Source organism: Sinocyclocheilus grahami, unplaced genomic scaffold (genome assembly GCF_001515645.1).
Source record: "Sinocyclocheilus grahami isolate Dianchi unplaced genomic scaffold, SAMN03320097.WGS_v1.1 scaffold1383.1, whole genome shotgun sequence".
Classification (NCBI taxonomy): Eukaryota; Metazoa; Chordata; class Actinopteri; order Cypriniformes; family Cyprinidae; genus Sinocyclocheilus; species Sinocyclocheilus grahami.
In genome coordinates this window covers 180198-188211 of record NW_015506562.1, presented here as the reverse complement: position 1 = coordinate 188211, position 8014 = coordinate 180198, and the positions used below count along the sequence as shown (strand labels likewise).

The window sequence follows — 8014 nt, the reverse complement described above, 5'->3', positions numbered from 1 at the left end:
TAAATAAAATAATATATATATATATATATATATATATATATATATATATATATATATATATATATATATACACTGTGTGTGTGTATATAAGTATAATAATTATAATTATGTATAAAAATATTTTTATTTTATGTATTTTTTTATATAACAATTTTATTTTAATTTAAATTATATTAAATAATTACATATATATATATAGCTAATTTAGTAAATTTATCTATTAAAACTGGCGAATTTCCACAAAATTTTAAAACGGCTATGGTGACCCCTCTTATAGACCCATCTCAATTGTTCCAGTAATTTCCAAAGTTTAGAAAAGATAGTGGTTGAACAATTAATGAATTATTTGGAAATAAATCATCTGCTGAACCCTAAGCAATTTGGATTTCGGACAAAGTATTCAACAGAAATGGCTATATGTCATTTTATAGATAACATAAAAAGTAGTTTGGATCAAGGAAAAGTAGTGGGAGCAGTATTTTTAGACTTTAAAAAGGCTTTTGATACTGTGAATCATGAAGTACTCATAAATAAATTGAAACAAATTAACTTTTCTCAACAAGCTCTAAACTGGTTCAAATCGTACCTGGATTGTAGACAGCAGTGTGTTAAAATTAATGGTGTGAAGTCATCACTTCAAAAATGCAAACTGGGTGTACCACAAGGTTCAGTATTAGGTCCGTTGCTCTTCTGTTTGTATATAAATGATTTACCTGAAAGTTGAAAGGAGGTTGGTTGTCAAATGTATGCAGGTGACACAATTATTTATGTAACAGCAGAAACTTCTCATATGGCTGCAGAAATGTTAACCAGGCAACTGGTCTGTGTTTCCCAGTGGCTGCAGGATAACTGTTTAACTTTAAAATGCAATAAAACAGTTTCAGTGTGTTTTTCATTAAAGAACAAAGCACTGGATGTATTTAAAATCAAAATTGACCAAAAGGAAATCAAGGAAGTGAGTGAATTTAAATATTTAGGTGTTATAGTAGACTCTAAGATTAAGTTTGATGCCCATATTAAGAAAATATCTAAGACTATTAAGACAAATTTGAACTGTTTTCGTATGATAAGACCATGTATATCTCTTAAAGCAGCTCAAGTGTTTATGCATGCTATGATATTATCACATCTGACCTATTGTGCGATAATTTGGGGTCAAGCTTCTCAATCAGTTGTAAAGCCTGTAATGTCACTATACAAACAAACTTTAAAAGTAATGGACCAGAAACCAATGAAATGGCATCATTGTCAAATTCTTCAAAAGTATAATTTGTTGAGTTTTGATCATCTTTTAAAGGGGTCATAAGATGCTTTTTTAAAGATCATTATTTTGTGTATTTGGTATAGCAGAATATGTTGACATGCTTTAATGTTCAAAAAACACTTATTTTTCAAATACTGTACATTATTGTAGGTCCTCTATGCCCCGCCTCTCTCAAACGCTTCGTTTTCTACAAAGCCCCTCCTTCCGACAAGCGCAGTCTGCTCTGATTGGCCAGCTGACCCAGTGCATTGTGATTGGCCGAACACCGCAAGCACTCGTCGGAAATGTAACGCCCCTTACCATAATCACCAGCTTCATCTTTCAAAATAAATGTAAAGACAGTAAATAATGTCATTAGATTTACCATCAGTTCAAGCCCGAAAGGGGAACAGAGTCGTGTGACAGACACAGTGATGAAGATGGTATGTGTTTGCAGTTGATGTGGCAAAGACCAGAGGGGGGCAGTAAGTGGGAATTGTAGAGTTCGGAGATGCAGAACTACTGTGGGTCAATCATACTTTTCATTTAATTGAATTGAATTGAATTAATTTACCTAAATTCATTACTTCAGAGTTATGTGCCCTCTAGAAGCTTGCGTTCTGCAAGTGAACAACGCATTATTGTGCCATCTAAAAGAGGCACAAAATTATGGAAACATATAGGTAGCGAAATTCAATTTAAAATGCAATATTCAAAATGGCATTGTATTTCTGTATTTAAATTTACATTTTCCATTACCCATACGTGCAAAGTTTGGTGCAAAAGTAAAATGAAAATTAAATTATGTAATTTACATTTGCCATTTTCAACAGTAGTCTTAATATGTAAATTGCATGCACATTTGAACGCTTTATAAGTTGCGAAATGAAAATGTATAACACAAATTGATTTGATATGTGTAACATGTTCAAGCAGAAATGGTAGCATAATGATCATTTAAATGCTATTTGTCCTAAATGCAATAACTGTTTAACTTTAAAATGCAATAAAACAGTTTCAGTGTGTTTTTCATTAAAGAACAAAGCACTGGATGTATTTAAAATCAAAATTGACCAAAAGGAAATCAAGGAAGTGAGTGAATTTAAATATTTAGGTGTTATAGTAGACTCTAAGATTAAGTTTGATGCCCATATTAAGAAAATATCTAAGACTATTAAGACAAATTTGAACTGTTTTCGTATGATAAGACCATGTATATCTCTTAAAGCAGCTCAAGTGTTTATGCATGCTATGATATTATCACATCTGACCTATTGTGCGATAATTTGGGGTCAAGCTTCTCAATCAGTTGTAAAGCCTGTAATGTCACTATACAAACAAACTTTAAAAGTAATGGACCAGAAACCAATGAAATGGCATCATTGTCAAATTCTTCAAAAGTATAATTTGTTGAGTTTTGATCATCTTTTAAAGGGGTCATAAGATGCTTTTTTAAAGATCATTATTTTGTGTATTTGGTATAGCAGAATATGTTGACATGCTTTAATGTTCAAAAAACACTTATTTTTCAAATACTGTACATTATTGTAGGTCCTCTATGCCCCGCCTCTCTCAAACGCTTCGTTTTCTACAAAGCCCCTCCTTCCGACAAGCGCAGTCTGCTCTGATTGGCCAGCTGACCCAGTGCATTGTGATTGGCCGAACACCGCAAGCACTCGTCGGAAATGTAACGCCCCTTACCATAATCACCAGCTTCATCTTTCAAAATAAATGTAAAGACAGTAAATAATGTCATTAGATTTACCATCAGTTCAAGCCCGAAAGGGGAACAGAGTCGTGTGACAGACACAGTGATGAAGATGGTATGTGTTTGCAGTTGATGTGGCAAAGACCAGAGGGGGGCAGTAAGTGGGAATTGTAGAGTTCGGAGATGCAGAACTACTGTGGGTCAATCATACTTTTCATTTAATTGAATTGAATTGAATTAATTTACCTAAATTCATTACTTCAGAGTTATGTGCCCTCTAGAAGCTTGCGTTCTGCAAGTGAACAACGCATTATTGTGCCATCTAAAAGAGGCACAAAATTATGGAAACATATAGGTAGCGAAATTCAATTTAAAATGCAATATTCAAAATGGCATTGTATTTCTGTATTTAAATTTACATTTTCCATTACCCATACGTGCAAAGTTTGGTGCAAAAGTAAAATGAAAATTAAATTATGTAATTTACATTTGCCATTTTCAACAGTAGTCTTAATATGTAAATTGCATGCACATTTGAACGCTTTATAAGTTGCGAAATGAAAATGTATAACACAAATTGATTTGATATGTGTAACATGTTCAAGCAGAAATGGTAGCATAATGATCATTTAAATGCTATTTGTCCTAAATGCATTTAGACTAACAGTTAGAACACTTAGGATTGCATTTTCTTCATGACGCCGTGGGATATGTGTAGCAAAATTCAATTTGAAAATGCATTTCGAGCTGACCACGCCCACGCCCGAGCTGACCACGCCCACCCTCCATCACTCATTGCTTCAAGGCAGGGATTGGCGGAAGCGTGGTACGTTTGGATCGTTTGAAACATGGCGGCTCGAGATCTGATAAGATCGCTGAATTCACTGCAGATGAAGTGGAGCGTGACCAGAGAAATTATCATTTCGCAACTTATAAAGCGTTCAAATGTGCATGCAATTTACATATTAAGACTACTGTTGGAAATGGCAAATGTAAATTATAAAATTTAATTTATTTTATTTTTGCACGTATGGGTAATGGAAACCCATATTCATTTTGAATATTGCGTTGCCATTTTGAATATTGCATTTTAAATTGAATTTCGCTTCCTATATGCTTCCATACAAAATCACTTTCACAGACTTTTACATTAACTGTTCCCTCGTCGTGGAATGACCTGCCCGACTCAATCCCAGCAGCTGAGTCCTTACCCATCTTCAAGAAACGACTAAAAACACATCTCTTCCATCTTTATTTGACCCTCTAATATATTTATTCGTATTTTTAATGAGCTTTTAGTTCCATATTTGTATTTTAATATGGTTAAGTTGTGCATTTTTTTTATATATTTATATTTTTTATATCTATTTCTACTATTATATTTTCATCTATTTCAGTTTTTGAGTAAATTTAGTACTTCAACTTTTTTAAGTTTAAGACGTTTTTTATTTAACATTTATATATCTGTTTTTACTATTATATTTATATATACTTCAGTTTGAGTAAATTTATTACTCTATTTTTTTAGTTTAAGTTTTTCATCTAGTATTTACATTTTTTGTATTTTAACTTTATTTCAATGAATGAATATTATTTTTAATAGTTTTGTTTTAGTTAATATCAACACTGATAATTCAAGCACATTTATACATACATACTGTATATATATATATAAGACATTAATAATGTTACCAAAGATTTCTATTTCAAATAAATGTTGTTCTTTTGAACTTTCTGTTCATCTGTGAATCCTGAAAAATTTAATGTATCACAGTTTCACAAAAATATTGTGCAGCACGACTGTTTTCAACATTGATAATAATCAGAAATGTTTCTGGAGCAGCAGATCAGCATATTATACTGATTTCTGAAGATCATGTGACACTGAAGACTGGAGTAATGATGCTGAAAATACAGCTGCGCATCACAGAAATACATTACAGTTTAACAGAGATTCACTTAGAAAACAACTATTTTACATTATAATAATATTTCACAATTTTACAGTATTTATGATCAAATAAATACAGCCTCTGTGAGCAGAAGAGACGTCTTACAAAAGCATAAAAATCTTACAGCTCTAAAACGTTTGGATGGTAGTGTATCTGTTTCAACTATTATATTTATATGTATTTCAGTTTTAGTTTAGTTCTTCCAATTTTGTGATTCAACTTTTAAGTTTTTCATGTAATATATATATATATATATGTTAGGGCTGTCAAAATTAACGCATTAATAATGCGTTAGCGCAAATTCATTTTAACGGCACTAATTTTATTAACGCGCGATTAACGCAGCGTGCATTTTCTGTTTGACCCGTGGCCTAACCCATAGTTGGAGAAATTAAGATGCACATTGTTGCCAACTTAGCGACTCTGTCGTTAGATTTTGTGACTTTTCAGACCCCTTTAGCGACTTTTTTTTCTTTTTCAAAAAAGCGCCTAGCCACAAATCTTTAGGGTTTGCCCAAACCTTATTTAGTTTCTGAGACTCGCCGGTACTGGCGCACGAGCGCAAGGTCTCTCTTTCCCGCTGCGCACACAGCTCTTTCTCTGCGTCTGATCTGTTCAGCGAGCGGCGGAGAGCAGCAGCGCTTTTAGTTAAAACAGATACTCTGTTGCTTCTCTAATTTTACATGCAAGTATAGCCGAAATCACAGCACAGCTATTGTCTTTATCTTATGTGTATTTGACTAAACCTGGTTTTTCTATGTTCTTTTTTCATGTGTCTAATAGACCTGAACAAGTTCTTTGAAACATGTCTAGTCTTCATGCTCTATGCCAACTATGGTTTCACTAATAATAAACATATATTTGCATAAAGCATCCATATTTGTTCATGCCCATGTTGATTAGTGTTAAAAACTTGAAAAGTATTCATTTAAGGTACATTTAGAACAGATAAAAATGTGCGATTAATCACGAGTTAACTCATGACAATCATGCGATTAATCGTGATTAAATATTTTAGGGTGTACTCACACTAGGAACGGTTGCCTTGAACCGAGCCCGAGCACGATTAATAACTAAAGCCATTATAAACCTAAATATACGTGATTAAATAAAATTAATTGAAAAGTGTAGTGTAGTAGTTGTAATAGAATATGTTTGCGGTCGTAATGATGACAGTAGCGCACACAAAATAATATATTTTCCGTGCTCCGGCGCAGTTAGTGCTCACACTGCATGCGTACCGCACCCGAGCCCAAACGAACCGTGCCATGGCCCACCTCTTCCAACCGGGCCAGAATAATGTTACCAAAGATTTCTATTTCAAATAAATGTTGTTCTTTTGAACTTTCTGTTCATCTGTGAATCCTGAAAAATTTAATGTATCACAGTTTCACAAAAATATTGTGCAGCACGACTGTTTTCAACATTGATAATAATCTTCTGGAGCTCTGGAGCAGCAGATCAGCATATTATACTGATTTCTGAAGATCATGTGACACTGAAGACTGGAGTAATGAATACAGCTGCACATTACAGTTTAACACATATTCACTTAGAAAACAACTATTTTACATTATAATAATATTTCACAATTTTACAGTATTTATGATCAAATAAATACAGCCTCTGTGAGCAGAAGAGACGTCTTACAAAAGCATAAAAATCTTACAGATCTAAAACGTTTGGATGGTAGTGTATCTGTTTCAACTATTATATTTATATGTATTTCAGTTTTAGTTTAGTTCTTCCAATTTTGTGATTCAACTTTTAAGTTTTTCATGTAATATATATATATATATATATGTTAGGGCTGTCAAAATTAACGCATTAATAATGCGTTAGCGCAAATTCATTTTAATGGCACTAATTTTATTAACGCGCGATTAACGCAGCGTGCATTTTCTGTTTGACCCGTGGCCTAACCCATAGTTGGAGAAATTAAGATGCACATTGTTGCCAACTTAGCGACTCTGTCGTTAGATTTTGTGACTTTTCAGACCCCTTTAGCGACTTTTTTTTCTTTTTCAAAAAAGCGCCTAGCCACAAATCTTTAGGGTTTGCCCAAACCTTATTTAGTTTCTGAGACTCGCCGGTACTGGCGCACGAGCGCAAGGTCTCTCTTTCCCGCTGCGCACACAGCTCTTTCTCTGCGTCTGATCTGTTCAGCGAGCGGCGGAGAGCAGCAGCGCTTTTAGTTAAAACAGATACTCTGTTGCTTCTCTAATTTTACATGCAAGTATAGCCGAAATCACAGCACAGCTATTGTCTTTATCTTATGTGTATTTGACTAAACCTGGTTTTTCTATGTTCTTTTTTCATGTGTCTAATAGACCTGAACAAGTTCTTTGAAACATGTCTAGTCTTCATGCTCTATGCCAACTATGGTTTCACTAATAATAAACATATATTTGCATAAAGCATCCATATTTGTTCATGCCCATGTTGATTAGTGTTAAAAACTTGAAAAGTATTCATTTAAGGTACATTTAGAACAGATAAAAATGTGCGATTAATCACGAGTTAACTCATGACAATCATGCGATTAATCGTGATTAAATATTTTAGGGTGTACTCACACTAGGAACGGTTGCCTTGAACCGAGCCCGAGCACGATTAATAACTAAAGCCATTATAAACCTAAATATACGTGATTAAATAAAATTAATTGAAAAGTGTAGTGTAGTAGTTGTAATAGAATATGTTTGCGGTCGTAATGATGACAGTAGCGCACACAAAATAATATATTTTCCGTGCTCCGGCGCAGTTAGTGCTCACACTGCATGCGTACCGCACCCGAGCCCAAACGAACCGTGCCATGGCCCAACACAAAATAGTATCTGTTCCGTGCTCCGGCGTGGTTAGTGCTCACACTGCATGTGTACCGTGCCCGAGCCCAACCGAACCGTGTCCTGGCCCACCTCTTCCAACCGGGCCAGGGCCGGCTAAACGAACCGCGCCTGAGTGCATCACGGAGTGCTCACACTAGTAAAACGAACCGGGCTTTGGGGGCCAAACGCACTCGGGCACGGTTCAAAATGCCGTTCAAAACTTAATCGATTGACAGCCCTAATATATACAGTGGGTACGGAAAGTATTCAGACCCCCTTACAT

At 34.5% G+C, this 8014-nt stretch overlaps 1 protein-coding gene across 1 annotated transcript in view; it reads left to right on the top strand.

The window, feature by feature from the left end:
* LOC107569816 (cysteine-rich motor neuron 1 protein-like) overlaps positions 1–8014 on the top strand; it is a 62542-nt gene that overhangs the window by 31317 nt on the left and 23211 nt on the right. The gene's annotated exons all lie outside the window — the stretch shown is intronic.